The following is a 9,781-nucleotide window of genomic DNA, read 5'->3' on the forward strand; positions in this document are numbered from 1 at the left end:
AGTTCTTCTAATGTTTTACTGATCACATCACAATTGGAAATCACTAACTGCCAATTTTGTGCCACACAATCAGCCAACTTTAAAACTTCATTAAATTTGAAATTATCAGTAGTTAAAGTAGTTGTCAATAAATGTTACATGAAAACAAAAAACACCATCTCCCATTTTTATTAGAATGAACACGAAATAAAATGGAGACAGACCATGTGGCTGGTACATGATTGATATATAATGTTACGTGACCATTGTGAGAGAGCGTGTTGTTTAGGTTCATTACTTAAATTTGTTAATCACTTTTGACACAAGTTCAAAGACTTTTATTGTCATTCTATACATTTAAACCAAACAAAGTATTTTAATAAATTGTTTGAAAATTTTCATAATTAAGTGTGTTTCTAAGGCCTCCATGTACTATAGGTTTAACACACAATGAGTTTGTGCACATGGCACAAATGTTTGCTATTCAAAGGGCATTTGTGTACTAATTCAGCTTGTATATTACTGGGTTTACTGAATGCTGTAACATACATGGTTGTGTTGTTCTGAGAAGAAGTCATGCCCCATATCAACCTTTCCAAAAGTAAATCTAAGGTAATTCTACTTTTACAAGGTACAGTAATAATAAGAGTTAAATGTTTTATGTTGATATGAATTTGAGAAATGACCAGTGCTTTAAGAAAAGCAAACAAACATGGATACTCCTAAGAACTAGTTACTGAGTATAAAATTTCCAGTGTAGAAAAACAATGTGGTACTGATGGTGAATCATCTCAAAAACTTCATAGGAAAAGTCCATGTAGATCTTTGGCAAGCACATGGTGTGTATTAACTCTGTGCAAAGTGCCATTATTGACAGTTTCCATAAAGAAATGGGTGTGCTTTGTGATGGGCATAACATTCTTTTTAACCTTTCTACTGTGCAGTGTATCAGTTTATGAATCAATTATATTGGTAAAACACTTTCTGATGAAGAACTCTTTAAAAGACAAGAATAAAACAACAGGTTAACAACATAAAATGCACTAGTTTAAGCTTGAAAACATACAAGTACAAATTTGTATTTCCGTAATAAAACTGATGCACCACTAGACATTAATTAGACAAGTTTTGGAAAATTATGAATTTAACCCATTATGTTTCTTATGGATAGTCTGGAGAGGAGAAAGAAGTATCTAAATTGAATAAAGGCCAGTACTTTGGAGGTAAGAAATATCAATAGCATTTATTCATATGCATATTACACAATTTTGTGTGAATAAAAATTAAATAGATAAACATCTTTTTTTTTTCTTCAATTTTTAACTGGTTCTCATATGAGCATGCCAGTAAGCTTTGTCAAATGTATGTGTCTAAAGGCAATTTTCTAAAGAACAACACAGATAGTTGTGTACCTGTGTGTGTATTTATTTATCAATACTTAAATTTTCAGCATTAAGCAGTTGAGGATAAACAAATAGCATTTTACTTATGAACACTTTCAATGAATCAAGTTTTATCAGCATTTTGATCACAACTGCATTTTCTTTGAAATAAATATTTCTATAGTTTATGTTGTTATATTATTGTTTTAGAAACTCACTGCCTTCCTTTTTTTTTTTATTTTTGTCCGCTCAGGCAGTTCAGGGTATTTTCTCAAAGGATAGTAAGAAACTAAAGACATTTTTCTCACAATTGAAATTTAAAGTAGAGCTACTATTAAACATGAATATAAAAAGAAACATTATACTTTAACTACATTTAGTATTTTGCATAAAAGTAATTTTATGGAACTGTTTCATTCAGTCTTCTCATGGAGATATTTTTTATTGTGCTGTACAAAATTGAAATACAAATAACAAACTAGCATGTTTTACCTCTTACTAAACTGCTAAACTTGTGTGATTTTTACAAGTGTAACTGATGATTTGTTTATTTCAACCACCAGTAAATGCTGTGTAAAATTATCTTGGATATTATGATAAATTGATAGCTTCATTGCCTTTTTTTTAAAACATTATAAAAAAACATTTTAATTTTTATACATCAGACTCACAGTGCTTAAATTATTTATATTTGTACTTTCACAGAACTAGCTCTTGTTACTCATAAGCCTCGAGCTGCTTCTGTCTATTCAGTCGGTGATGTAAAATTAGCATGTAAGTATTTTTTTATATTTTTAAACTAATTAGATTTTGCACCCTTGTGAAAATATTAGTGTACTTTGTTCTGCTCAGAACCTAATTGTTAAACTTGTATAAGAGAGAAAACTATTTTGAGGAGTGGTAAATTTTATAACCTAAGATAGCAGTAGATTTGTGCTGTGACTTTGCTTACTGAGCAGGTATTTTGTGTCCCAAGTGCTAATGATCTCATTTTCCTGTTACTTCCTTTGTTGTTGTTGTTTATAGTGATAGTTAGAAGAAACTTTGTTTTATTGGGGGGGTTGTTTTCAATTTCAGTAATTTATCTTTATATTTTTAATCCATTCTTACACACCTGCAGTTTTGTGATTATTGTTGTAAAAGAAATTAAAACCAATCAAAGTATCCCATTTCTCCTACCAAGTGAAGTTGTTATATTCTTAACTCAAAATATTACGTTTCTTGTTTATTACTATATATTAAAAAAACTAATGAGGTGAAGTTTTGGATTAGAACGCCAGTCAGTTTATTAGGGAGGTAGGTTTCAGGCTTTTAGTTCTTACATTTTGTTTTCTTCCTAACAGGTGGGTTAAGGCATGCGACTCGTAATCCGAGAGTCGCAGGTTCGCATCCCCATCGCACCAAACATACTCACCTTTTCAGCTGTGGGGCATTATACTTTGACGGTCTATCCCATTATTCGTTGGTAAAAGAGTAGCTTAAGAGTTGGCAGTGGGTGGTGATGACTAGCTGCCTTCTCTCTAGTCTTACACTGCTAAATTAGGAATGGCTAGCACAGATAGCCCTCGAGTAGCTTTGTGCAAAAATTTAAAAAAATCCTGACAGTTACAGAATTTTATATGATATAACAGCTTCCATAAGTTCTAATTCATTTCAAGTTGAAAGGTGTGGCTATAAGAATTCTCTATTTTGATGAGGCAAAAATCTGAGATCCAATGAATAAAGATTTGATTTCTAAATGCAGTCAATTTTCACTTCTTCAAATTAAAAATGTGAATTGCTGTGCTATAGAAGATTATGATAAAAATATAATTATTATGTATATATAGTTTTGATTAAAGTAGTTTAACTAGTGTTCCAGTCTCTTGACTTTCACATTTATGAATATTTCTTTGGATATGTAACCTATACATTATATTAAGGCAAATCCAATGATGTACATTTGCTTAAGTGCTGTGAAAATTGCCCACCAGAGGCTTAGCAATAAGTCTTCAGTATTTACAATGCTTAAACTCAGGTTGTGATACCATTTGTGGATACAACACAGGTAGCTCGTTTTTGATTTTGTGCTTAATATCAAATCCTACAAACCAAAACCTACATAATCCAAACTGTATAACATGGTAATACAAAAAACAATTATTTTGCTTTTCAATGTCTAATAAAAAGTTCTTTATTACTAAACCAAGTATACCATCATAACTTTGTAATCATACAACCAAGAAACTATGTTAAAATAAGATATTTATTATAAAACAAAGTATGCTATCATAACTATGTTGTCATACAGCCAAGAAACCATGTTGAAATAAGGTCTTGTCACACCAACAATCCCTCCTTCGGTTAGAAGCTCATTTACTTCCTGTCGTATAATAGTTTGATTTCCCATGGTGTCTTAAGCTCAGGTAACCTATTGCATTGGTTTGAGCTTAAGAAAAAAACATTATCTGTATCTTTAGTTATCTCCACTAATATAAGTCATATAAAAGAGAGACTTGATCATTGAAACTTGCAAAGAAAACAATAACCATGATTTTTTCTCTTTACAAGTTTCCTATGTTCATAAGTTGGTGAAGTTTATTATCTGTTATTCTTTGGTTCTTAAACTTTCCATATATACATATTTTTTAAAGATAATAACATCATCATTTCTATAAGTTACCTTATACATACAGAACCATAATTTCTTTAGATTCTGTTTAAGGTTAAACATTATTTCATAAGTGTAATAATCATTTAGCGTGATAGATTTTAGTCTGTAGTTACAATATATAGATCCTGTTTAAGGTAAAAAATGATTTCAAAACCATAGAAAATATAAAATATTGTAAAGTTTAAAAATCCAAGACATGCATTCATAACCACTTCATTTAATTCCCACCCATGCAGCATTCAACATAAACTCCAGTTTCAGTATCTTGAATTTTATGTAGTAAGCAAGAGACCCCCAAATGTACATTTCAAAATTGGCATAGATTTTCTACTAAAATATCAAGTACTTGTATCATAACTTATTTAAACTTTATGCCCATATAATGCAAATAAGACCATAAAATTGTCATTTTATATTTCAAAGTAATATTGATTTTGTTTTTAATTTCAGTTTTGATGTGCAAGCATTTGAACGTCTGTTAGGTCCTTGTATGGACATTATGAAGCTTAACATTAATGAATATGAAGAACAGTTCTTGAAAGTCTTTGGTTCTAAGACAAACATCAGTGACTTGCGGTGAACCTTCCCCATCAGCTTTATTCTTTCCTTGTGTCTAGAACCAGTGTCAACCCTAGTCACCTAAGAAAGCTGCATGTCAGCTGACTTGAACTCGTAGAATATATCCCATCTTTCTCTACAGAAACTAGGTGTAGCTTCACAGGATCATAGTCATTGTAACAGAAGCAACAAGAGCTGTGTTAACTCAGCTAAGCCTGAGGTATTTTTGAATATTTAAATTAAATTAGCAATTTTCTACCATAAATACTCACTGATGCATGGAAAGTTTACAAATATTGTAGTTGTACATGGTCTTTATTTATGCAAGATATAATGCTTCATTAAAATTGCCCCGGTTTAAAAACTTGTTTATAATTTTGAAAGAAAGATAAAAGATGATGCTATTTATTTAACATGTTGCATAATAGTTATTTTTCACCAATTTATTAGTGCTATTTTCTGGGTTTTATTAATATTCAAAGTTTTGTATTTTAAAATCTGAAAATAATAGTTTAATTTAGTCCAGTTGTTAAAAGGTATGTGGTAGTAATGTCTAGAATAGGAAAGATGAATGAAAGATTTATCATTATTAATAGTTTCTAAGCCCTGAGGATTTTACTTATTCTGAATAATTTGGTTAGCAAAGAAAATAATCATTTTGTACCTGGATGTTTGAAACAAAAGCTCATAAATATGGTTTGAAAGAAGATATTACAAGTGTTGCTAAAGTAGTTCAAATCTTCATAAAAAATATACAGAATTAATTTCATGAATATTTCATTTAACAGATAATAATTTGATAATCACATAGACCTAATACTCATAACAGTAAGTGTAAAGTACATGGTCTGCATGTTTGAGTTTTAGTTGGGAATAACACTTATCAATTGTGAAACGGTCTTCAGATGCTACTTACTAAAGCTTCACACACAAGATGAAATTATAGCTATTTCTGCTTATCATACCAGAATTTAAAATTCTGTGTTAGAGATACATTTCCATTAAAAAATGTGTTATGTGTTGTTTTTTTTTGTACGTGTCCACTGTGTATTGGATCTTCCATTGAACTTCAGCATCAAATATTGTTGAGTGCACAGTCTCAAAAGAGTAATGCAATAGCTGTCACTAATCATCAGTAGAACATTGTCAGATCTCAGCCAATTGACTATAATTTCTGTTTTTAAATGCTGTAAAAATGTAAGTTCAGTTCATGAAGGAGACCATGCTTACATAAACAAACCATGAAATAAAATCCCTGTGCTGAGGAATATATTATTAGTATTCAGGAATGGTGCTAACTACATAAAAGGTTAACTATAAATTTGTGAAATTAATTTCCTTGAACAACATGAATTACACATGCCTATTTTGAAGTTTTTACTTTACATGTAGTAAAGTTTCTGTGGGTGGAAGCTGGAAAACTTTTACTCTATATCAGTAGTGACAGTTAAAATGAATAAACCTTGCTGGTAAACTAACACCACCTTTTGTTAATGTAATGTTTTAGGTATATTTTGAATAACTATGTACATTGTATTATAAATGTTTTGTTGTAGGTTGTGTTAAGATGTCTCTAAAACTATCACTTTCAAAACATACAGAGAAAGTATGGTAGTTATGATTCTGTTACTTTGGCTTCGGACTAGAAGGTTCTAGATTCTTTAGGGAATTTGTTTGATAAAGATTATTCTGTTTTAAATGTTGTAACATCAGTTAGTGTAAAGTATTTTATTTAATTTTCTGCATTATCACAAAAAAAGCACCTGTGTCATTATCTCCTCACTTTCTCAACAAGTAGGTATGTTAGTTTTAAAGTTGGTTAAAAGTATTTCACTTCGATACTTTTGTGTACTAAGGTAAGAAGTAATTTTCTCTTTACTTTCCCAACATTACTGTCTAGTAAAGTATTTGTTATTTTGATTTTTTTTATTTTGTAGAGTATTTATAGTAGAAATTACTGTAGGGCAGTTTTTAATAATTGTTTTTGATAATAGTATTCAACTTTCCTAATTTATTTTTGCTGATTAAGTATTGATAACTGCTAGTATTTAATTATTCAGAAAGTAAAAGATGCAATTTCTTTGTTATACATGTATTACAAATGCACTATTTTATCGTTACATTTAAATTTTAATGGAGTAATTTCTTTGATTGGATTGTTCTTTGCAAGTACCAGTTTTTTGAACTTGGAAGATTCATGTGTTGATTGGTATACTGTTTTTTGATTTTAACACTGACCTTTCCAATGGAAAGATCTCTGAAATACATATTTTGTTTGTTTGGATTTTCTTGTAGTAAAATAAAATCTGACTCCCATATCTTGTAAAATTGTATATTTTATTGAGCTAGACAGAGCTTTGTCTTTTTTTCATATTAGTGCTTACTAAAATAAAATCTCATATATTTCATATTACTCCTATAAATGGGATAGTTTCAGCCATTGTTTTAAAATCATGGAATATATTTATTTTCAAGTTGAGTAATCTTAATTACTTTAAACACAACCATCTTTATGAAAAGATAGACAAATATTTTTTTTATTCAAAGAGGTCCTCAACCTCACACTTTCATATTTCCACTGGAATACATGCTTTTAAAGCAGATTTCGTTAAAGAACTCATTAAAGAAAAATCGTACATCATAATTATTCACTTGCTTACTTAACTGACCAATAATAGTTGAACGTTTCTTTGTAATTCACCTATAGCAGTTTTAGAACTTGACCTCAAGAACAAAACTGAAATTCAATTTCTTTTTTAATTCACAAAACTTTATCATTTTATTATGTCCCACAGTCAGAATGTGCTTGCCTTTCAGTTGTATCGATGTTATAATGTGATGGTCAGTCTTACTATTTGCTGATAAAGAGTGGCCAAAGAGTTGAAGGTGGGTAGTGTTCACTGGCTGCCTTTGCTGTAGTTTTGTCACTTCAAAATTAGGGATAGCTAATTTGTGTAACAACCAATCGCTATGTTCCACATACAGTTACTACTTAACATTGTTTTGCAATTTATAAATTGATAAACTTGAATGAGGTAAAGTGTACGATACATACACACTTAGAATTCTGAAGTCTCACTGTATCATTACAATATACCTACCTATTTATTATTCAGCTGCTTGAGCTACACTACAGTTAAATGTGAGGTATGGAAGCTTTGCCTTGGTGAATATATATTGTATTGGTCTCATTTCCATACACAGCTGGTATTTATGTGTGGAACAAAGGAACCAGAATATTAGCCTGATGGTAAGCTGACCTCATATTGACTTTTGTATCCACTTTATTGATCTTCAACTTGCTACTCTTGCAGTATCCTGTAATTGTTAGGAATCCCTTTGAAAGAGTTTTGCAACATGCTGTGTATTATGATTTGAAAGGTTTATCACCTGTTAGTCAGTAAAAAATGGCATGACACTCTTACAGCTATTAAGTTCACATACACACATATATAATTAATTTAGTATGACCACTACCACTTGTACTCAGCTACATACAATTGGTCTTCCTCTTCTGCATATGTTGCAGAAGTAACTTATGTTCATGTTATCTGTGTTGCTTTTCGATGCAGAGTTTATTCTTGATTATATTATGTGGAGCATATGAATGGCTTTTACCACTGATCTTTAAGTTCTTGGAGTCTTACTGCAGCTGGTCTTTTCTTAATAGTCCTGATGTCTCAAGTTGATCCATTTTATTTTATTTTCCAATATTATGTACAAAGTATATTCTCATGTTGAATGTTTTAAATCACCAATTCGAACACATCTTTATGATATAAGTACATGAATGTTTTGTGTCAGACAGGACTGTTGCATACACCTTCCAAAAGTGACCTGTTTTGAACTACAAAATGCCAAACAATGTCAAAATGTAGTTTTGATGCATACCATTCTACCACAACTGTAATAGCAGTTGTTCTTTGGAAACTTGCTGATTCTTTTTTTAAAAACTGTTTAAAATAATGTATTCTAATGTGTGTGTGTGTGTATTAGTTTGTTATAACCCAAAAAGAAGTTGAAACAAAAATAAATTAAAAAATAATAAACAAAAAATGCTCCTCTAATTAAAAATTTTCCAGGGTACAAACCTACTGCTGTGCCACTGAAGGGCAGATTATACTTCATATTGTACTTTAACAATATTTTACAACAATAACAAATTATGCTTATTACTCAGTGTTGTGCCAGACATCAGTCAAAGGTCTAGATGCTGTCAGCCAGATAATGTAGCATAAAATATTTTCCAAAATGAAAGATAACTGGAAAACAACCAATTCAATTCCACTTTTAATGTTATATCTAGTTAGATTTTAAAAGTACATTAGTATGTGAAATGTATGAAATTTACAATTTAGTTACACAATGCAAATGATATTTGTATGTACCAGAATGGTAACAGAGTTAGTTGTTTCTGAGTAGTGTTTATAAGCTCAGTAACAACTTCAAACATATTCTAATTTTTAATAACAGTCTAAATTTCAGTCAAATTTAGGTTGCTTTTCAAACATAAATACTCCATCCCTTTTATCATTAATAATCAGACTGATACAGTTCTACTACATAGAAAAGAATGATAAGCCAACCATTAAACACAAGTATATTGTTATGTGTACTTCTTTGCTAATAAATTTATTTTTTCTGTGTTTTTTTTGGTATAGTAATGTTTCTCTTAGTCAACTCCATTATGTTAGAGAATAACATTGCTGTCTTTTACTAGTTATATACTACATTATACTTTTAGTCTATTAGGGAAAAATGGGACATACTTCTGACATTGAAGAAGTGTCAAAAAAACAAAACAAAACAGATCCAGCAGAGAATTAGAACCAGTAAAACACAAAAACGACAAATTGGTTCCTCTACTATTATACAATGCAAAGAAGCACCTAATTCATCTCATGCATTTCCTATTGGGAATAATAGCTATATCACCCTATCAACTTACAAGAATAATTTGAATATTCATATTTAGCAGTTAAAAGACTTTGTAAAAGGAAAATTATATCCAACCAAGGAAGGTATCACATTTTTTCAACAGAAGGGGAGGAATTTAAATAGTAGTTTCCAAACATTAGCATAGCTGTACAGAGTGATCTAAACATGATTTTTTTCTAGAAGACCAGAATTGTGTAATTCTCATTACTGTGTTTATAATATTATCTCTAATTTATTTAAATACTGATTTGATTATCATGGTGTTGATATG

This window comes from Tachypleus tridentatus, chromosome 8 (genome assembly GCF_004210375.1).
Source record: "Tachypleus tridentatus isolate NWPU-2018 chromosome 8, ASM421037v1, whole genome shotgun sequence".
Lineage (NCBI taxonomy): Eukaryota > Metazoa > Arthropoda > Merostomata > Xiphosura > Limulidae > Tachypleus > Tachypleus tridentatus.